Here is a 24,146-nt window from a genome sequence, read left to right as displayed (position 1 = left end):
TAACAGGTGTTGGCAATAACTAAATCACACTTGCAGCCAGTTGACATGGATTAAAGTTGACTCAACCTCTGTCCTGTGTCCTTGTGTGTACCACATTGAGCATGGAGAAAAGAAAGAAGACCAAAGAACTGTCTGAGGACTTGAGAAACCAAATTGTGAGGAAGCATGAGCAATCTCAAGGCTACAAGTCCATCTCCAAAGACAAGAATGTTCCTGTGTCTACCGCGTGCAGTGTCAGGTTGGAGTTTGCAAAAACGTACCTGAAAAAGCCTAAAACGTTTTGGAAGAATGTTCTCTGATCAGAAGAGACAAAAGTAGAGCTTTTTGGGCAAAGGCATCAACATAGAGTTTACAGGAGAAAAAAAGAGGCATTCAAAGAAAAGAACACGGTCCCTACAGTCAAACATGACGGAGGTTCCCTGATGTTTTGGGGTTGCTTTGCTGCCTCTGGCACTGGACTGCTTGACCGTGTGCATGGCATTTTGAAGTCTGAAGACGACCAACAAATTTTGCAGCATAATGTAGGGCCCAGTGTGAGAAAGCTGGGTCTCCCTCAGAGGTCATGGGTCTTCCAGCAGGACAATGACCAAAAACACACTTCAAAAAGCACTAGAAAATGGTTTGAGAGAAAGCACTGGAGACTTCTAAGGTGGCCAGCAATGAGTGCAGACCTGAATCCCATAGAACACCTGTGGAGAGATGTAAAAATGGCAGTTTGGAGAAGGCACCCTTCTAATATCAGGGACCTGGAGCAGTTTGCCAAAGAAGAATGGTCTAAAATTCCATCAGAGCATTGTAAGATACTCATTGATGGTTACCGGAAGTGGTTGGTCGCAGTTATTTTGGCTAAAGGTTGTGCAACCAAGTATTAGGCTGAGGGTGCCAATACTTTTGTCTGGCCCAATTTTGGAGTTTTGTGTGAAATGATCAATGTTTTGCTTTTTTCTTCATTCTCTTTTGTGTTTTTTCATTTAAGACAAATTAAATGAAGTTAATAATACCAAAGAATTTGTTTTTGCAATAATTTTCAGGAAGAAACTGAGTATTATCTAACAGAATTGCAGGGGTGTCAATACTTTTGGCCACAACTGTACATGTCTGATAGTGGCTGATCTTTTAGGAAGAGAGGATCGGAAGTCTGATATCAAATGCCTCCACCTCATTTGACTGTCAGAAGAAACTGTTAATATTGGCAGATTTGCCTCACATTTGTCTAATGTGTATGTGGGCTTTATGACCACGTTCACACATCTGAGTTTCACATACATGTTCTGTCATTTTTTTTCATGTACCCAATTTAGCCTATGGGTCTTTTTCCATTTCTGAGATTGGCACAGTTTGCATACCAAAATTGCCCATTCAAGTGAAGAAATGTGATCTGGCTCTCGTATGACGCAAGTGGAAAATGTGATTTTTTTTTTTAGGAAACGCAATTCCACAAATGTGACGTTTCGGTCTGTAACTTAGTCCTTTCCACTTGCGTCATACGAGACCCAGATTGCAATTCTACATTGTTTATGGAGTGGTATCCAACCTGAGCACCCCATTACACAGAGTGACATTCAATATATCCTTATCCATTCACGGTAAAGGGTAAAAAAAAAACCTACGGCACCTAGATAACATCATTGTTTAGTTTGCTCTATGTTTTTCACTAACTGACTAGTACTACTAGAAGCTTGGGAAACATCTCTCAATATTTCTTTTTGCATATGAGAAAAATAAAATGAAGGGTTTTTTACATGATGGCCAAATATTCATCTATCTCTACTGACTAAACCATATACAGTGGGGCAAAAAAGTATTTAGTCAGTCAGCAATAGTGCAAGTTCCACCACTTAAAAAGATGAGAGGCGTCTGTAATTTACATTATAGGTAGACCTCAACTATGGGAGACAAACTGAGAAAAAAAAATCCAGAAAATCACATTGTCTGTTTTTTTTTCCTTTTATTTGCATATTATGGTGGAAAATAAGTATTTGGTCAGAAACAAGCAATCAAGATTTCTGGCTCTCACAGACCTGTAACTTCTTCTTGAAGAGTCTCCTCTTTCCTCCACTCATTACCTGTAGTAATGGCACCTGTTTAAACTTGTTATCAGTATAAAAAGACACCTGTGCACACCCTCAAACAGTCTGACTCCAAACTCCACTATGGTGAAGACCAAAGAGCTGTCAAAGGACACCAGAAACAAAATTGTAGCCCTGCACCAGGCTGGGAAGACTGAATCTGCAATAGCCAACCAGCTTGGAGTGAAGAAATCAACTGTGGGAGCAATAATTAGAAAATGGAAGACATACAAGACCACTGATAATCTCCCTCGATCTGGTGCTCCACGCAAAATCCCACCCCGTGGGGTCAGAATGATCACAAGAACGGTGAGCAAAAATCCCAGAACCACGCGGGGGGACCTAGTGAATGAACTGCAGAGAGCTGGGACCAATGTAACAAGGCCTACCATAAGTAACACACTACGCCACCATGGACTCAGATCCTGCAGTGCCAGACGTGTCCCACTGCTTAAGCCTGTACATGTCCGGGCCCGTCTGAAGTTTGCTAGAGAGCATTTGGATGATCCAGAGGAGTTTTGGGAGAATGTCCTATGGTCTGATGAAACCAAACTGGAACTGTTTGGTAGAAACACAACTTGTCGTGTTTGGAGGAAAAAGAATACTGAGTTGCATCCATCAAACACCGTACCTACTGTAAAGCATGGTGGTGGAAACATCATGCTTTGGGGCTGTTTCTCTGCAAAGGGGCCAGGACGACTGATCCGGGTACATGAAAGAATGAATGGGGCCATGTATCGTGAGATTTTGAGTGCAAACCTCCTTCCATCAGCAAGGGCATTGATGATGAAACGTGGCTGGGTCTTTCAACATGACAATGATCCAAAGCACACCGCCAGGGCAACGAAGGAGTGGCTTCGTAAGAAGCATTTCAAGGTCCTGGAGTGGCCTAGCCAGTCTCCAGATCTCAACCCTATAGAAAACCTTTGGAGGGAGTTGAAAGTCCGTGTTGCCAAGCGAAAAGCCAAAAACATCACTGCTCTAGAGGAGATCTGCATGGAGGAATGGGCCAACATACCAACAACAGTGTGTGGCAACCTTGTGAAGACTTACAGAAAACGTTTGACCTCTGTCATTGCCAACAAAGGATATATCACAAAGTATTGAGATGAAATTTTGTTTCTGACCAAATACTTATTTTCCACCATAATATGCATTCTGGATTTTTTTTTCTCAGTTTGTCTCCCATAGTTGAGGTCTACCTATGATGTAAATTACAGACGCCTCTCATCTTTTTAAGTGGTGGAACTTGCACTATTGCTGACTGACTAAATACTTTTTTGCCCCACTGTACATCAACGTCAACTCTTCTGCTTAGTGTTATCTTTTTAATGGGGAGAGGGGAGTAAGCTGCTGGCTTTAACTTTTGTGATTGACTTATCTCTGTGAAAACAAAAGGATCAGGTATGGAAATTCAAACTGTCTATAAATGTATGCAGGTCTTTAACCTAGTGCAGTGGTCCCCTAACTTTCTGACATTGTGCTTGAGAGTCACATTCAGCTCTGAGAAAGGGTCACGAGCAACATCGAGCTCCAGCTCCCCCTCACAGTAGTGGCAACCAAAGCCTCCATTATGGGTATAATGATAACCAAAGCTTTTCAACAGAAATCACCCCCAAAGCAGTATACCAGGATCTAGGGGTTCCTACAATACCCCCATTCAGCATTCTCCCATCAAGTACTCCAAACACACTGTCACATCCAGCTTTAAGCACCATCCTGTCTCTAGCTGTCACGGTGTGACTTTACCCCACCAGGTGGTCGGTCAATGGACAGCGCAACTCATATCAAACGGGATGGAAAAAGACGAGGCCTAGCGAAGGCCCTAGCAATAGGGAATGAGGGATGGTCACAACCTGAGCTCAGCCTGAGCCGATCCCTACACTCCCCTAACACCCTATGCAGGTCCTTCCCCCTGCCGCCATCAGGAATCTAATCCCTAGTGTCACTTGTCTCTGCCCTGGCTAATGCACTGGCCGGCAAGGAGCACTAGGCTTTGCCACTGCAGATAGAAAACACAGGTAAAAGTGACAAACACCAAAAGGCACTAGGAGAAAAAAACATCACACTTAGCTTATATGCACCGCTGCAAAGCTCCACACCGCAGATATCAACAGCAACAGGACTCTTAACACCAAACGTGGCAGGCACCAGACAGCAGCTTCTGCTAGGCTGGTCTCCAGAAAGGACCTGTATAACCAACAATCAGCAGCTGATGCATTAGTTGACCTTTGAAAGGATGTAGGGAGTGGTCACCACCCACATCAGCTGACCCAGCAGCACTGCAGTAACACCAGGTTGCCAGGAGGAAAAACTGACATTAACCCCCAATGGCCCAAAAGGATAAAAGGTTAAACTGAGTGGAACCAGAGCTGCCACAAATCCAGAAATGGATCGTGACACCAATATATGCGCATCTAGATCTGCTCTTCACTGCAGGGCTACACACAAAATTCATTTTAAGATGTGCTTTTCATACCTGTTTGCTAGACCTGGAGCTAATGCACCAAACTGCCAGGCAGCCGCGAACCACAATTCATGGGACCTTGAGCTATATGTGGCTCCTGAGCTACAGGGTGGGGCCCCTGACCTAGTGTCACATTCGTAAGAGAGATGCCTAGTTGCAACCAGTCAAGGTTATGTAACATATACTGGTGTAACAGTAGACTATACATTCATATACTACCCTTCTTGATTATCCAGCCCTCAGGCATTGCCTCACAGCATGGTATGGACCAGTTCTGTTAGACATACAGATCCTCATTATCATTATGGACACATAGAAGCCACCTGGTTAAGGTCTCTGCAGGGGGAAATAGCTAAGTAACTAGGTTCATGATCACTGCCGTTGCAAAACAAAAGTGGACAATGAACGACTCAGAGAAACTCATCACTGCTTTGTAAGTGTCAAATCATTATGATAAATTCTAGCATTATGACATTTGTGCAAAAGGCATTATCCTTAGAACCTGCTAGTGTATTTGTGGAATGTAAGAATGCCATCTAGAAACAAAGCTATTTTCAGTTGTTATAACAATGAAGTTATCTGAACCCTGGGGCTTTCACACTTCTGAGTAATTAAGTGAAGAACAGTATGTTGAGTATATCCAATAATTTATTGTAATTATGGTTAGATTTTAACCCCTTAAAAAGGAGTACCATGACCTTCCTCCCCCTTAGTGATGTTCAAATTGCTCTTTACATGGCCATTCATTTGAACGAATGGACGAACATACACTGCTCAAAGAAATAAAGAAAACATTAAAATACCACATCCTAGATATCACTGAATAAAATATCCCAGTTGCAAATCCTTATTCATTACATAGTGGAATGCATTGAGAGCAATAAAACATAAAAATGATCTATGTAAATCAAAATTAATATCCCATGGAGGTCTGGATTAAGAATGATACTCAAAATTAAAATGGAAAATCAAATTACAGGCTGATCCAACTTCAGTGGAAATGTCTCAAGGCAAGGAAATGATGCTCAGTAGTGTGTGTGGCCTCCATGTGCCTTTACTACCTCCCTACAATGCCTGGACATGGTTCTGAAGAGGCAGCGGATGTTCTCCTGTGGAATCTCCTACCAGACCTGGATTAAAGCATCAGTCAACTCCTGAACTGTCAGTGGTGCAACTTGGCGTTGGTGGGTGGTGGGTGGATCGAGATATAATGTCCCAGATGTGCTCGATTGGATTTGGGTGTGGGGAACGGGCAGGCCAGTCCATAGCATCAATGCCTTCATCATGCAGGAACTACTGACACACTTCAGCCACATGAGGCCTAGCATTGTCATGCATCAGAAGGAACCCAAGGTCCAGTGCATCTGCATATGGTCTCACAATGTGTATGAGGATCTCATCCTGGTACCTAATGGCAGTCAGAGTACCTCTGGCTAGCACATGGAGGGCTATGCGGCCCTCCAAAGAAATGCCTCCCCACACCATTACTGACCTACTGCCAAACCGGTCACGCTGAAGAATGTTGCAGGCAGCAGAACATTCTCCACCGTGTCTCCAGACTCTGTCATTTCTGTCACATGTGTGCAGTATGAACCTGCCTTCATCCGTTAAGAGCACAGGGTGCTAATGTCGAATCTGCCAATCTTGGTGTTCTCTGGCAAATGCCCATCGCCCTGCCCGATATTGGGCTTTAAGAAGAACACCTACTTGTGGATGTTAGGCCTTCATACCACCCTCATGGAGTCTGTTTCTGACAGTTTGAGTAGACACATGGATTTTAGTGGCCTTCTGAAGGTCATTTTGCAGGGATATGGAATTGGTCTTCTTCTTTCTCCATGCAAGTCAATGGGAAATAAAAGTCGGCATTGAGCGGATAACATTCATCCACTCAATGCCGTCTTTTATTCCCCATTGACTTGCATAGGGGTCGGGTTTTGGACGAAACTTCGACTTTTTTTGCCCTACTCGGACCAGTTTCATCTGAAACAAATTTTGTTTCATGAAACCCGATCCGACCAAAGTCGCTCAACTCTAACTACTACAGCTCGTTGGGATGCTATATTTGGAATGGTGGCACATGACAGGAACTCATATTAAACCACTTATTTACATGATCTCTCGTATTATGTTATGATCTTCTTAGCCTGCTCCCCTGCCTGGATATTACATCACTACCTCATAATGTTACTACTATTTTTGGAGTATACCTCTGTATTTTTTGTACTACCAATAGTTTGTGGCGTCTCCTTTGTGAGGCACTCTGCTTTTTTATTGTTTTTTCTTGTACTATTGGTTTTAATTTGAATTAATAAAAGAATATATTTTACTATAATGAATCTCTACATTTTCTCTGGAGTAGCTATGCACCAAGATTGGATTTAATTCTTGACACGAATTGCCATTGTTTTATTACATGAGGTCACCTTTTGATAATTACGGTAATTGACATGGTTATGTCTGGTCCCACAGACGGCTGCTCTTTTTTGGGCTGCTTCTGCATAGACAGTATAGAACAACTACCAAATGGACTTGTCAAGTCAAACTGACGATGTCTAGTCCCACAGACAGCTGCTCCTCTTTGGGTCTGCTTCTGTGTAAACAGTATAGGACAACCCCAACTGGACTTCTTGAGTCATTCACAAAGGCATCAGAGATCTACTTCTCATACCTCACAGACATGGCACCTCGCCACCTCAGCATCTGCAGCACACAAGGAGCTATCCTTACATACAAGTGACAACCACATTTCTATATCTAAGTTACTCACAATTATTGTCTCACAGGCACCTTCTGTGGCAACTAAGTCATTCGGGGTCTCGCACTTGCTACCTGAAGCATTTGGAGGGTGAATTGCTTGCACAATATGCCCCAATGCATATTTTTTCCAAATCCTACTCATATACATGGATGCAATAAATGCTTTAAATGGGAATATAGTGTAATAACAAAACATTAATAAGTGCCAACATGGTGCTCAAGACAGCAGCAACAGAAATACCAGTGAGAGCTGGTCCGGGCCAAACATAGAACTAATGCTTTTAAGAGGAACAGCATAAAAATGTTGACCTTCATTCATATACACTTCAGTTGAAACCTAGCAAAATGAATCGACATGCTCCATGACACAACATAATCTGCAAAACCCATTTATGTTCATTTTATTAATAATAGTCAAATGATCATCAAGAACTTCCTTAAAATTGGTGACTTAATAGCTCAGGACATTGTCCTAATACAATTGGACCAAAAAGTAAAGATGTGACTGCTCAGAGCAAAAACACACCTAAAAAACCATTTAATTTTTCTACAGAGATTCAGCAAGTGCACATTATCCCATTGTGTTGGCTGGCAATGATCTTCAATTATGGGAACACGGAGTGTGTCACCCACAGCCAGACTATGCTGTTCTTTCATCCCCATCTCACAATGACAATAGGAATGAATTAGTCACATTCCAGAGACAGATGCAGTTCAGAAACCATTTGTCCTGGGGATACCAGGTTGCTTGCCCTGCAGTTTTATCAAAAGGGAAGGTAGACAAAAAACTAATGCTGCTGCCACAGACACGTTTTGTCTTCAGTACAATTAAACCTGTTATTGTAGCGCCCGAAGTATGTGTAGGATCACTTGAATCAGGATAAGAAAGAGAATGAGACTGGAATTGGACTTTTTTCATAAATGTCATGAGACAAACTTTCCATAGCTCCAAGTTTTAGATAGTAAGCAAATCAATAGCGACTAAATCAAACCTTGCCAATTTTCCTGTATTAGAGTCTGGGTATAAATAACATTTGCAAAACTATAACTCCCAGAATACTCTGGCGGAGCTGTGGTTGTTACACCACATTATGAGTTTAAATGTAAATTGCTGCGGAATATGTTGTCCCAGGAGCGGACACTGACAACTTGGGGCCCCTGTAGCAAGAAATGTGTCTGGGCCCCCTTCCTTTTATGGCGACAAAGCTATATATATATATATATATATATATATATATATATAGCCACACACACATACATGTATATATACTACATAGTCTCCTTTATTATGTATATTGCTGTCCCTTATACAGTGCCCTCTCTTGTTATGTACATTACCGTGCCTTACATATTGGATTATATAGAGCCCCGTTTTTTATTACATACCATCCTGTCTTGTTAGCTGTTTAATGCAATGATGGCTGATGGAGCATGCAAAAGTTTCCTTTCTAATGGAGGAGCTGATGGACTGGTAGTCTGGTCACCGGCTGCTCCATCAGCAGTCATTTTATATCTAAAAAGAGAGGGGACTATGTAATAAAAGAGGGCGCTATGAATAACAAAATTAACAAGAATACACTATGTAAGAGAAAGCACTGTACATAACAGCAGAGGAAGCTACTGTATATAATAAGGGACTGCACCATATATAACTAGAGAGGATGGTACATAATAAGGGATGGTGTTATAAATATTAAAAGAGGAAACTATGTAACTAAGGATGGTATTATGCAGAATTAGTGAGTACACTATATACTAAGGCACTGTTATGCATAAGTACGTACACTATATACTAAGGGACTGTGTTAGATATAAAAAGCGATAATAATGTCTTCCTCCACCTCCCCCTGTTCCTAAGTCCATTAGAAGTCCCCCTTCCTCCCATCCAAATCCCCCACACCCCTCACTGTCCACCTCCCCCTGCATCCCATTATTGTCCTCTCCCCACCCCACCATTGCCTTCTCCCCCACCACTATCATTGCTTTCTCCCCTGCAACCCCATCATTATCTCTTCCCCCAAAACTCCCATCATTGGCCATTCCACCACCTCCATCATTTCCTTCTCCCCCACCACCCCCATTATTGCTCTTTCCACCACCATCATTCCATTCTCCCCCACAACCCCCATCATCATTGCTTTTTCCCCCACCACCCCATCCTTGCCCATTCCACCACTTCCATCATTTCCTCCTCCCTACCACCCCCATCATTGTCTCTTCCCCCACCACTCCCATCATTGCCCATTCCACCACCTCCATCATTTCCTCCTCCCCACCACCCCATTATTGCCCTTTCCACCACCATCATTGCATTCTCCCCCACCACTCTCATCATCATTGCTTTTCCCCCACCACCCCATCATTGCCCTTTTCACCACCTCCATCATTGCCTTCTCCCCAACCACCCCATCATTGCCCTCTCCATCACCCCATCATTGCCCTTTCAACCACCTCCATCATTGCCTTCTCCTCCACCACCCCTATCATTGCTTCCTTCCCCACCACTCCCATCATTGTCTTTTTCACTACCACCATCATTCCCTTCTCCTCCATCTCAATCATTGCCTTCTCCCCCACCCCCATCATTGCCCTTTGCACTACCTCCATCATTTCCTCCTCCCCTACATCCCCATCCTTGCCTATTCCACCACTTTGATCATTTCCTGATCCACCACCAACCCCATCATTTCCTTCTCCCCATCACCCCCATAATTGCCTTCTCCCCATCACTCCCATCATTGCCTTCTCCCCATCACCCCCATCATTGCCTTCTCCATCACCCCATCATTGCCTTCTCCATCACCCCCATTTCTGTCTTCTTCCCATCACCCCCATTATTGACTTCTCCCCATCACCCACATCATTGCCTTCTCCCCATCTGTCATGGTGTGTTTTGAGTTTTGGGTAGGTGGTGTAGGAGTTAACTCTGAGAGCCTCTCTGTGGATCTGGGGAGAGTTTTTATAGCTTCAGGGGAGAGCCGTCACCTGTCGCTTATACTCCTATCTGAGTGTGCCCGACCCTGCTCTGTCCGTGCGTCACGACATTCATTGTCCGTCTGCTTGGTATTCTGACCCTGCTCTATTACAGTTTACGTCTCTGGTTTGCTGACTCTGTACCTGCTTTGCCTGTGCTGTGTATGACCCTTGGCTTTGTCTGACCTCCCTCCTGAATATCCCTCCTGTACCGCGTTTGCCCATACTGTGTATGACCTTTGGCTTTGTCTGACCTCCCATCTGTATATCCCTTATGTACCTCGCTTGCCCGTACTGTGTATGACCTCCGTTTTGCCTGACTCTAAGTTTTCTGTATAGTGTCCTGCCATCTCTGAAAGCAGAATGCTAAGCCCCGCCCCCTTGCAGTCACATGACCGTAGGTCCTGTGACTGCTTGCTAAATTTCAGCAGCCACAGGTCCTGTGTATCTGTACTTTCCGGCTGTACCTGTCCCCGGGCCCCCTCCAGTGCAGGTGAGTCCCTGCTCAGCGGAGGCTGTACGCCAGCGCTGTCAGGATCCTGACATTATAAGCGAACTATAACAGTTCATTCCCCCCGCCCCTGAGAGTAAGAGGTGTGAGTGTGGGAATTACAGTTTCAGAAACTTAATGTGGAGCTGCGCTCTAGGGCCCAAACCCAGCAGCAGCTGGTTAAAACTGTACAGGGAGCTCTCGGTCCTGAGATCAGGGACGTGTCACTTACTTCCCTGGAATCTCCGGTTAAACTGCCGGACTCTTTTTCTGGGGACAAAAGGGAGTACAGGGTGTTTAGAGAGGGATGCAAATTGTTCTTTTCCCTGAGACCCCGTTCATCTGGGGGAGAGTTTCAGAGGGTGGGGGTGATTATTTCCCTACTTCGGGGTGCCCCCCAAGCCTGGGCGTTCTCTCTAGCCCCCACAGCCCCAGAACATATGACTGTGGATGTATTTTTTGAGGCCTTGGGCCGCATTTATGACGAACCAGACAGGGTTTGCTTGGCAGAGGACATGGTGATGAGCACACGTCAGGGTCGGCACTCAGCAGAGTGGTTCTGCTCTGAGTTCCAAAGGTGGTCAGCGGAAGTCTCCTGGGATGATGCTACTCTCCATGGACTATTCCGTAGGGGCCTGTCGGAACGCCTTCAGGACGCCCTGGCTCTGCATCCACCTCCTGACAGTCTGGAGGATGCCATGACCCAAGCCGTGCGGATGGATCGCCAGCTCAGAGCCAGAGGGGTTATGCACTCCGAGTTGTCCTTGTTTTCCAATAGTAAAGAGGTGGAGGCCAGTCCTGTGCCTATGGAAATTGGTGCCACCTCGGTCAGAGAGAAAGAGAGGAAGCGCCGCCATGAGAAACAACTTTGCGTCTACTGTGGGGAACCAGGACATTGGAGGAGAGATTGTCCAGTATGTCCAACATCTTCCAAGCTGACGGGAAACTACTAGGTCTGGGTAGTGATCGAGGAGGCTGCCCAGACCCCCAGGTACTTTTTTCCTCATGCCCTAAATTTCTACCTAATGTTGAACTGGTAGTAGACAACTGTCATTTTATTTCTACCGCCCTGGTGGACTGCGGTTCATCACTTAACCTGGTCAGTTCCAGTACCGTCTCCAGGGTCAAGATAGGGACAGTCAGGTTGGAGACCCATCTGAAAATCGTGGCCATTGACTCTTCCCCTCTAACCCATTCGGGAATTCATTATGTTACTAACAGTTTTGCTTTGCATGTTGGTTCCTCTCATGTTGAGGAGATGAAATGTTTTGTCATGGACAACCTGCCTGAAGGGCTGGTATTGGGCATGCTGTGGCTTCAACGGCACAACCCAGTTATTGATTGGGAGAAAAGTGAAATTATTAAGTGGGGTCCTAAATGTATTGACTGTGCCTATAAACCTGTGTTCTGTGTTACACCTGCAAAACCTGCCTGTGAGTCTTCTATTTGTCTGGAGGGTATTCCGGAGTACCTCAAGGACTTTGAAGACGTGTTCTCCGAAAGCGAGCCGAGGCATTACTCCTACATAGGTCATTTGACTGCACTATAGACCTAATCCCTGGGGCCAAATTGCCCAAAGCCTGTTTATTTAATTTGTCAGGACCTGAGCGTCTGGCAATGAAGGAATGCATAACGGAAAGTCTCCGAAAAGGGCATATAAGACCCTCAGTTTCTCCGGTAGCAGCAGGGTTTTTCTTTGTTAAAAAGAAAGATGGTGGCCTGCGCCCCTGCCTCGACTTCAGAGAACTCAACAAGATTACTGTCAGGAATACGTACCCCTTATCCCTGATTCTAGATTTATGTAACCAACTTTCAGGGGCAAAATGGTTTTCCAAATTGGATCTTAGAGGGGCTTATTATTTGATAAGAATTAAAGAAGGGGATGAATGGAAAACTGCCTTTCTCACGTCAGAGGGATTGTTTGAAAATTTAGTGACGCCGTTTGGCCTCACTAATGCTCCAGCGGTCTTTCAAAATTTCATTAATGTGGTGTTTGCGGACCTCATTGGCCACTTCATTGTCATTTACTTGGATGATATTCTGATTTACTCGACTGACAAAGAGTCTCATTTGTTCCATGTCAAAACGGTACTTCTAAGACTCAGGCAAAACCAATTATTTGTTAAACCTGAAAAATGTACTTTTTTCGTCCAGGAGCTAACGTTCTTGGGACTCATAATCTTGCCACAGGGGTTTCGGATGGATCCCAAGAAAGTGCAAGCCATTGTGGAGTGGGTCCAACCTCAGGACCTGAAAGGACTCCAGCTCTTCTTGGGATTCGCAAACTATTACCGTAGATTTATCAAGGGCTTCTCACAGATTGTGAAACCTCTCACCAATCTCACATGCAAAGGGGTTGATATCAAAAATTGGTCCCCCTCGGCGAAACAGTCCTTTCTGGTTTTAAAAAATTGTTTTATGTCTGCTCCAATACTTGTGCAACCAGATCTGTCCTTGCCATTTGTGGTGGAGGTTGACGCCTCTGAGGTAGGGGCAGGGGCTGTGTTGTCTCAAGGGCCAGCTACCCTGACTAACCTTAGACCTTGTGCTTATTTTTCCAAAAAGTTTTCTCCGGCAGAGAGAAACTACGATGTTGGGAATAGAGAGCTTCTGGCAATTAAGCTGGCATTTGAAGAATGGAGACATTTTTTGGAAGGGGCAGAACATCCGATTACGGTCATCACTGATCACAAAAATCTGGAATATATCAAAACTGCTAAGAGATTGACCCCCAGACAGGCCCGTTGGTCACTTTTTTTTTCCCCGATTTCAATTCTCGATTACGTTCCGTCCAGGATCTAACCATCTGAAAGCAGACACATTATCACGCAGTTTTGAACCATTGTCTGCCCCTGATCCTCTGTCATCCATTCTTCAACCTGGGGTAGTTTTAGTGGAACTGGAGCGGGAGATTATGGAGGCTCAATCTTTAGCTCCAAGGTCCAAACCCGCTAAAAAATTGTTTGTCCCGCAACACTTGTGTTCTGATCTCCTGCGAGAGTTTCATGACTCTAAACTGGGCGCTCATCCAGGTATTGCTGCCACAGGTGAGGCGATAAAAAGAGTCTTCTGGTGGTCATGTATGTCGGGGGAGATTAAGAAGCATGTCACTGCATGCGGGGTTTGCGCACGTTCAAAGAGCTCTCATTGCCGGCCGGCCGGGGAATTGGTGCCTTTACCAATTCCAAGAAGGCCTTGGACTCATTTGTCCATGGACTTCATCACTAACCTCCCTCCTTCTTGGGGTAATACGGTAATTTGGATAATTGTGGATAGATTCTCTAAGATGGCACATTTTGTACCCATGACTAAATTACCGTCTGCAGAAGTTCTATCTCGACACTTCCTTTCTCAAATTGTTCGCCTCCATGGGGTACCTACTAACATTGTCTCGGACAGGGGGACAGAATTTGTGGCTAAGTTTTGGCAGGCTTTCTGTAGGAAGTTGGGGATATCTCTGTCTTTCTCCTCAGCTTACCTCCCAGAGCGCAATGGACAGACGGAACGCACCAATCAGACATTGGAACAGATTCTCCGGTGTTTAACTTCCACGTTACAGGACGACTGGTGCGAGGCCTTACCATTGGCGGAGTTCGCCTTTAACAGTCGAATAAACCAATCCACGGGTAGGTCACCATTTTTTATTAAGTATGGATTGAACCCTCACTTTGGTGAGTTCTCACGGCTGGATTCAAGCTGTCCAGGGGTGGAAGACTCCGTCAGTAGAATAAGTGATTTATGGGCTAAGGTTCAGACGAACATTTCCAGAGCACAAGAGAAATATAAACGTTTTGCTGACAATAAGAGGGATCCGGGTCTGACACTACAGTGTGGGGATAAGGTATGGCTTTCTACGCGAAACATAACCTTAAAATTACCTTCCGCCAAGCTGGGACCTAAATTCATTGGCCCTTATGTAATAACCGAGGTAATCAACCCAGTGGCATATTGTTTACTTCTCCCTGCATCCTTGAAACTTCATAATGTGTTCCATAGGTTTCTACTCAAACCAGTAGGCTTGGTGGTAGAGGAACCTGGTTCCATACCAACTCCAGTGTTGGTAGACGGTCATATGGAGTTCGAAGTGCAAAACATTGTACAGTCTCGGTGGGTACGCGGTTCCTTGCAATATCTTGTACATTGGAAGGGGTACGGTCCGGAGGACCGATCGTGGGTACCAGCCAGGTTACTGCATGCTGATCGTCTGGTTAGAGCTTACCATGCTCGTTATCCTGAGAGACCTGGGGGTCCGGAGGCCCCCCGTTGAAGGAGGGGTACTGTCATGGTGTGTTTTGAGTTTTGGGTAGGTGGTGTAGGAGCTAACTCTGAGAGCCTCTCTGTGGATCTGGGGAGGGTTTTTATAGCTTCAGGGGAGAGCCATCCCCTGTCGCTTATACTCTTATCTGAGTGTGCCCGACCCTGCTCTGTCCGTGCGTCACGACATTCATTGCCCGTCTGCCTGGTATTCTGATCCTGCTCTGTTACGGTTTACGTCTCTGGTTTGCTGACTCTGTACCTGCTTTGCCTGTGCTGTGTATGACCCTTGACTTTGTCTGACCTCCCTCCTGAATATCCCTCCTGTACCGCGCTTGCCCGTACTGTGTATGACCTTTGGCTTTGTCTGACCTCCCATCTGTTTATCCCTCCTGTACCTTGCTTGCCCGTACTGTGTATGACCTCCGTTTTGCCTGACTCTGAGTTTTCTGTATAGTGTCCTGCCATCTCTGAAAGCATGAAAGCAGGACGCTAAGCCCCGCCCCCTTGCAGTCACAAGACCGTAGGTCCTGTGACTGCTTGCTAAACTTCAGCGTCCACAGGTCCTGTGCATCTGTACTTTCCGACTGTACCTGTCCCTGGGCCCCCTACAGTGCAGGTGAGTCCCTGCTTAGCGGAGGCTATACGCCGGCGCTGTCAGGATCCTGACACCATCAACCCTATCATTTCCTTCTCCCCATCACCCCCATCACTGCCTTCTCCCTATTACCCCCATTATTGCTTTCTCCCCATCACCCTCATTATTGCTTTCTCCCCATCACCCACATCACTGCCTTCTCCCCATCACCCCCATCATTGCCTTCTCAATCACCCCCATTAATGCCTTTTCCCTATCACCCCCATCATTGCCTTCTCCCCATCACCCCCATCATTGCCTTCTCCTCCAGCTAGACACACACAGCACCATTCACTTATCTGCACATTCCCCCACAGTGCTACGCATGCACACACACACCACCACTCATCTCTACACACACTACACACATACATACATACAAAAAAACACACACACACAGCACCTCTCACCTGTCCGCATGCTCTCCCGCAGCCACAGCATCACCACCCCCGGCTGCTTCCTCTCTCTGGCACAGCTGCCTGCTGAATGATTACGTCATCCAGCGATGTCATCCAGCGGTGCTGCTGTCTTTGTCAGAGACAGGAAGCAGGACGGATCCCTGCAGCTCCGCTGCTATTTACTTTTGTAGGCAACAGAGCTTCTGGGATCGCTCCCTGCCCGCCATACATGAGGACAATCTGACCAGGGGCCCCTCAGAGCCTCGGATCCGGAGAAATAGGCCAGATTGCCCTCATTATTAGCTGCCCTGCATGGACCCCCTGGAGCCTCTAAGCCCCGATGCAGCCGCACAGGCTGCACAGGCGGTATGTCCGCCCATGGTTGTCACTATAGAAATAAAATTATTATTATTATTATTATGAGTTGTAGTTTCACAAAAGTTGGGGACTACCTGCTCTATGAAGCAGAAAAGTTACAAAAAGAATCTGGAATTATGTGGGATATTAAAAGGGATCATGCACAATAATGACTGTTCAAGCCAAGCACAGCAGCTTGGAGCACCATTGGCCTGGTCAAAACAGTTCAGTACGCTGTCTCACCTACTTGGTTTGCGTTTATTACTTACCTCCTTTTCCTTGTATGACAGGTCTGGCTTCCCAGAGATGAGCGGAGATAGATGGAAAACAAGTAGTTGGGAAAGTGCACTTGACTGCTAGGCAACGCCAAGGGCGGACTAAGTGCCTGTGATTGATTTGAAACTGTGATTTTGTTCCAACAGACTCCCCATTTAGGGCAGAGTGACACAGCCATATAAATCGGAACAAGATCGGAACACAGTGCACGGACTGGCTAGCGTCTCTTCCAACCTGAGCATGACAGTTGTATGTATTCCTTGGTATTGGTCACGTTTGGGTCAAGAGAGCCGCCAGCCATTCCATGAACTGCATTCGGATCACGCTCCAACAGCTAATAAGCTGCCTGCAACAAGCACCGATCAATAATATAGCAAGTTGATTTACACTTGCTTCAGTACATTTCTATTAGCAGTAAAAGTGACAGATCATTTGTAGTCCCCATACAGTTTCATCATTTTGGACAGCACATCCCAGATTTACACAAGAGGATGTGCTGCTGACAGCGATGGTTTATATGTCCAGATAAAAGATGAGATCATACAACAAATCAGCATTTACTCGTTTGTTGGACATGTTTACACAGGGCAATGATCAGGAAAGAACATTTGTACAAACACGTGTTCATCAGCCTGTGTAAATGGGCCTTTACTCACAATATTTTTTTACAAAGGAAAACAATATTTTCATTGTGAAAATACCTTGACAAGGGGTATTCGAGACTCCTCAGAGCTTCTACACCCCCCTTCTATTGTACAACACCCTTTTTGCTCAACCCCTAACCCCTGTTCCATAAGAAAACCAAATAAATACATACACACATGTTTTTTGGATAATTTGGCCACATCAGCCATTTATTTAACATATAACCAACACTTTATTTTAATATAACAAATCCGAAGGGGTGGTCCTTGAAGCCCCAAACTAATACCCATTAGGATAATAGCCCATCTTGGCCATCTGTTTTTCCTCCAGCCACTAAGCACCAGCTCAGAGGCACCAAAACAACTCGCCTGGCCAGTATTCATTACCATAGAACCCTGGTCCCCTTTTATCCCTTCCTCGGGATAAATAAATACCCGTCCACTTGAATCCACCCGGGAGGGAGTCCAGGACCTCTTATGATCCCCCCTAGAGCGGCCAGCCTCACCAACTTCGAGAACCCCCCCAAGCCCTACTGCTGTGGAACAAATAAACAATAAAAGTGTAGAATATGGTAACATTAACTCCCAATACACATACCACTTGTATAATGCCTCAATGCCTTTAACTAAAGTAATAAAACATCGTTATGCCAAACCCAAATAGATAACGGAGGGTGGGTGGGAGATTCTTACTGCTATGAGGGGGCACCTAAAATAGTTGCCCCACTAAGATGGCTCCCCCTATTTATACCAATGGCCCATGACCCCCCTTTAGACCCTCCTCCCCACTAAGCTCTGCCCAGCCCCACTCAATACAACAAGTTAACCCATACAGTGTTCCCTATTAAACATCCTCAGCTCCTTCTATCCCTGTCATGTCGTCTTCCATTTTATAGCCTGCGGCCCAGTACGGCCTCACTTGACAAGGGGTATTCGAGACTCCTCAGAGCTTCTCACCCACCTTTTTATTTTACAACACCCCTTTTGCGGATTGTGACGGATTGCCGTCCGCGTTGCATCCGTTTTTTTTGCGGATCCGCCAAAAGCTGCTGTCCGTCACCATCCTCAAAGATTTCAAAACGGAGCTTGCAACGTTTTTTTCTCTGGCGGATCCTCCAGACACAAATTTAACCCGAAATTCTTTCTGGGTGCCGGACAAAAAAAATTCTCTCTCTCTCTCTCTCTCTCTCTCATTCCTTTAAAATTCTTTATTTTGCGGATCCGTCAAAAAAACGGACGGGTGGCATCCGTTGTCATCAGTACTAAAACGGATCCGCCATCCGTCCTTTTGGCGGATTTTGACTGATGCAAAAAACTGAAGTGTGAAAGAGGCCTTACCATTTAACTTCAAAATATCAAGAGATTAGAGGGAAAAATAATGAAAAAAAAGTTGTACAACACTTACTAGTATAATTGTCATGTGAATCACACGTTGGCTGAAATTGGAGCTGTAGGTCAAAAAAGTCTCTATCTAAACTTTCCCATAAGCATGATTATATTACAGTTTAATTAGTAACAAGATATACTATGAAAACTTGCCATCAATTTTCATGTTAATGTATTATGAGAGTTAGTGCACCCCGGGTCAAACTGAAAGCAGATTTAGTGTCTTGCAAAAGTATTCACCTCCCTTGGCTTTTTACCTATTTTGTTACAATACAACCTGTGTTTAAATATTTTTTTAATCCGATTTGTGTGTGATGCATCTAGGGCCGGTTTAAGGCAAAGTGGGGCCCTAGGCAAAGTTTAAAATGGGGCCCAAAATGCTAACATATTGCACATGACACAGAAGCTTTTCGGTTGTAGTTACGTGCACTGAGTTCAGGCCGCTAAAGGAGTGTGATCGACAATATTGAAATCATTCGACACTTGTTTTCCGACCTCTTTACACCAACTGAGAAAGAATGATGAGGACAGAACAATCACTATTAGATCAATCTGTCTCCATACAGTATCATGCTATCAGCAGCACATCTACAGTTTACACCGGCGATGTGCTGCTGAGAACAATGATTTTTGTTCCGGCATAAACAATCCAATCACTTGATGGATATGCAGCATTTTGCCTGTTTAGTATAATACACACCATAGTCCTCCATATATTATAATGTGTACCACAGTTCTCCATATTGTAAAATGCACACCCCATAGTTCTTTATATAATATAATGTGCCGCATAGTCCTCCATAAAGTATAAGACACTCCCTATAGTCCTCGATATATTAAAATACACATCTCAGTCCTCCATATATTAAAATACACTGCTCAGTCCTCCACATAGTATAATACACTACTCATAATGCTCCACATAGTATAATGCACCGCCATAGTCATCCATGCAGTACAATTGTACAATATTCAATGGAGCCCTGAAATGGCACAACTTGGAGCACAATGATAGGAGATCCGTGTGGCAGATAAACTCCAGTGTAAACTATTTGCCCGGTAGGAAAAGATTTTATTTCAATCAAACTGGTGTCAAGAACTTGTATAAGACACTCCAAAGAAATATAACAGTACCACAAAAATGGCAGAATTTTATGTGCACTCAGATATGATCGCTGTGATGGCCAAACCCCTGTTTAAAATAGCTATATTTTAATGCTGTTCTATGGAAAGGATCTGGCTGTATTCTGCAATGCCAACAAGCAAGTGCAGAAAAAAAAATGTGTGCTCTGGATTGCTTTAAAATAAAATAATCAGGATTAAGATGCAAAAAAAATATTCCTGGCCACTGATACCTGGGGCTATGTATATACAGTCAATATCTGTAATAGGCAGCAGCACCAGACAGTAATGAAATGGACCCTCTTGCTGTGTGCAAAAAGTATGCCACATACACTGCCTGTCTAGCACTGATATCTATAGACCCACATACACTGCCTGCTGCCTAGCAGTTGCTGTTGTGCCCCAAGTCTTAGATAGGAGTAGTGCATTTACAGCCTACTACTCCACCAGTGTCTGTTGCAGAACCATAAGTGTCCATACAACCTCGGGGACCGGGCCCCGGCCTTGCGCTGAGAACCTATAGGCAGGGTTCCGCTTCCAACCCACGTCCTCTCTGTTCTCCATACTCCTTCGTTCTGTACTGATCTTTCTCTCTCTTATGGAAGCTTAGGTTTCAGTTCTACGTCTTTCTCCTTCTTTCCCTTTCCCGTTCCAGCTGGCTCAGATCACTGAGTCAGCAGCAGCACTCCTTCCTCCATGCCTTCTTCCAGGGATCCTCACTCCTGAGTGACTTCTTACCTGCCTGACCTTCTGCCAGACTGAACCTGTCATCCTACACTTTCCCACTCTTTTATATATCTCAACTTCACCCACCTCCCAGCACATCCAGTGTTCCAAGCAGGGAACCACCAGAGGTGCTCTGCTACTCTCTAAGCACTGAGCCGCAACGTGGTTGTGTAGAACTACCCTGTTATGTGGGGTGCGAGTGTTGGGGTGTGAAAAGGAGTTCTCACCTTACCTGGATGGTGGAGCACTACACCTTAGGAGAAGGTGCAGTACCTCTGTGGCGACTGAGGGTCAGGGGCGCCACATACCCCCCATTAATCACAGCACGTCCGCGGGCAGCAAAACAGCAAAGTTGACAGTACAGGAACATACAAAATTTTATAATGCTGGATAAAAAATTCTTATACTAAACTTCCTAATATAGGAGGCATTGTCTCTTGAACGTTGCAAACAATTCTTAATTAACTATCTAAATTTCAAGTCAAAAAGTGCAATTTTTCATACTTTACGCAATTCTAAGTGCTATTATCTGTGACTCACTATCACTCCAGTATTATTCAGCTTTCCTTCTCTAGTACACATTTCCTTTCTCTTTCTAGTGTACATTTTCTATTCTCTTTCAAGTGACACCTGTGATACCTGGTTCACCATTCATATTTTCAACTCTTTATTTAAATCTCTCATATCAAAACATTTCTCACTGTATATAAAAATCATTTCCTAGTTACTAATATTCTCATAAGATACATCATTATCAAAAATACTTTGCATTAAAACTTTAAACAATTATTCTTGTAAGTGCAGGACACTGCTCCCAGCCGGGATCTCTTGCAGTGTCCTTTGAGGTAGACATCATTTTCGCAAAGTGTCCTTATTAGTGTTGAGCGATACCGTTCGATACCCAAAAATATCGTATCGGATGGTATAGCCCGATACGAAAAAAATATCGGGTATCGCCGATTCCGATACCGGAAGTCCCATTCAAGTCAATTTCCGGTATCGGAATTAAAAAAAGCCCTTTATTTCCTTGTTGGCTAATTCTACATAATTGAAAACAAATAAGAATCATGTAGAATGTATTGTGGGAGGTGGAGGAGACATTAAAGGCATAGTGGTTTATTCAAATCACATGGCATAGCATTAATTCCAATTTTTTTTTTCAAGACGTTCGGAGTTAAAAAGATATTGACTATGTTAACTTTTTTATATTTTGTCAGATGTGTATGTTTCACAACTTCCATGCTCTTCACCTTCTTTTGTACTTCTCCCACACTTTCTCCTTCATGATCCGCAGCAGTAGCATTTTTTTTATCAACTTTTTCTTCACCTTATTCATCTTCTTCTTCTTCACGTTCTTCCCATTATTTTTTTTTTCCATTCTTCATATTCTTCTTATTCAGCTATTATTAATTTTCATATGCTATTTCTTCATCTTCTTCCTATTCTTCTTTTTCTTCATTTTCTTATGGTGACAGGCATTCCTGTAGTACTTATCTATAAAAGTTATAAGATTACACCTTACGTTCTGCCTGTCACAAAAGATTTACAACAGGATTTGTCCGCGTTCAGTTTGGCCTGCAGCAGCAGGCATTTTCCAGGGGCACCACGAGGAGGAACGGACTCACCCCCATTTACTGCTTAGTCTTCTTCTGCTTATAATTTTGATATCTTCTATGCTGATTTTTAGTCTTATGCTTAATGTTCTTCTGCTTTCTGTTCTTCTGCTTTTGCTTCTTCTGCTTCTTGTTCTTCTGTCTTTTGTTCTGTATCTTGGTGGTTGTCTTCATGTTATTTGTCCTCTTGGTCATATTATTTAGGGTCATATTTCTGGTCTTCTTTGGTGTGGTCTTCAGGGTCGTCGTCATCAGGGTCGTCGTCATGGAGATCAATAAGGATTACCAAAGACAATTTCAAAAAGCTTGATCTTGGAAATGTAGCAGAAGGTACAAGAAGGCTGAGAAACTGGCGAGAACCAGCTGAGAGTACTGGAACCCGTAGTGGCAGCAGAAGGAACAAGAGCCAATGGCACTACCGAGGACCAACTGACGGTGCTGGACCACGGTTACTAAGCAGAAGGTACCTGTGCTAAAAAGCACTACCAAGGACCAGCAGACGGTGCTGGACCTCGGATACCGAGATGGAGGCACCTAGGCCAAAGGCTCTGGCGAGAACCAGCAGACAGTGCTGGAACCCGGGTGGGTAGCAGAAGGTACCCATTCAAAGCAAAGTAGCCAGGCCGCAAGCCGGCCGCAGTTACCGAAACCCACAGTCCTACAGGGGGTCCATGTCCCATTAGCACTACGGATCCAGCCTTCAGTGCCAGTTCCCGCAGCCCACATAGGAGTCACCTAAACTGCAGGCACCGTAGAGTCGGCTAACCCGGCCGCAAGACGACAAGACAACGGATTGGTGGCATAGTGACCTTGACACTACCTGGAATCAGCAGGCGTGCTGAAAACAGGCTGGGCAACAGGGAGTACCCGTGCCAAAGACACTGCCGAGAACCAGCTGACGGTGCTGGAACCCAGATGGGTAGCAAAAGCTACAAGAGCCAATGGCACTACCGAGGAACAGCTGACGGTGCTGGACCACGGTTACTAGGCAGGAGGTACCTGTGCTAGAAAGCACTACCAACGACCAGCTGACGGTGCTGGACCTCGGATACCGAGATGGAAGCACCTAGGCCAAAGGCTCTGGCGAGAACCAGCAGATAGTGCTGGAACCTGGGTGGGTAGCAGAAGGTACCCATTCAAAGCAAAGTAGGCAGGCCGCAAGCCGGCCGCAGTTACCGAAACCCACAGTCCTACAGGGGGTCCATGTCCCATTGGCACTACGGATCCAGCCTTCAGTGCCAGTTCCCGCAGCCCACATAGGAGTCACCTAAACTGCAGGCACCGTAGAGTCGGCTAACCCGGCCGCAAGACGACAGGACAACGGATTGGTGGCATAGTGACCTAGATACTACCCGGAAACAGCAGGCGTGCTGAAAACAGGCTGGGCAACAGGGAGTACCCGTGCCAAAGACACTGCCGAGCACCAACTGGCATTGTTGGAGCCCAGGGACAATCATGGTGTAGGCCGAGGCCTACTTGGTGGCAGTTTTAGCTTGTTTGTAGGCTACAACAGACTGTCAACGTGCTCCAATTAGGCATCTGTCTCCACTCTGTTTCCAGGATTTCACGTGACCACCAACACCGCCAGTTTATGCGTACAGTAGCCGTCTGCCCAATCCACACGTGTTCCTGGGTTACTGGGGTTCTGTAATGTCAGCAGATCCCCTGATGAGTGTCTGCAACTGTCTCCTGCTCTGTCCACGTTCCCACCGCTTGCAGTGGGAAGGTGGACAGTGCAGGAGACAGTGGCGGACACATATTGGGGGATCTGCTGACGTTACAGAACCCCAGTAACACAGGAACACGTGTGGAATGTGTGGACGGCAACTGTGAGCAGGAACTGGCGGTGTTGGAGGTCAGGGGAAATACTAGAGACAGAGTGGAGACAGAGGCCAAATCAGAGAATGTTTAAGTCTGAAGTAGTTACAATTTGGAGGCAGCAGCAGTTTGCCCTCCACACAGCAGGGGATCAGCTGA

This window comes from Dendrobates tinctorius, unplaced genomic scaffold (genome assembly GCF_039654945.1).
Source record: "Dendrobates tinctorius isolate UK_male_01 unplaced genomic scaffold, ASM3965494v1 ptg000032l, whole genome shotgun sequence".
Taxonomy (NCBI): Eukaryota; Metazoa; Chordata; class Amphibia; order Anura; family Dendrobatidae; genus Dendrobates; species Dendrobates tinctorius.
This window is presented reverse-complemented; position numbering follows the sequence as displayed.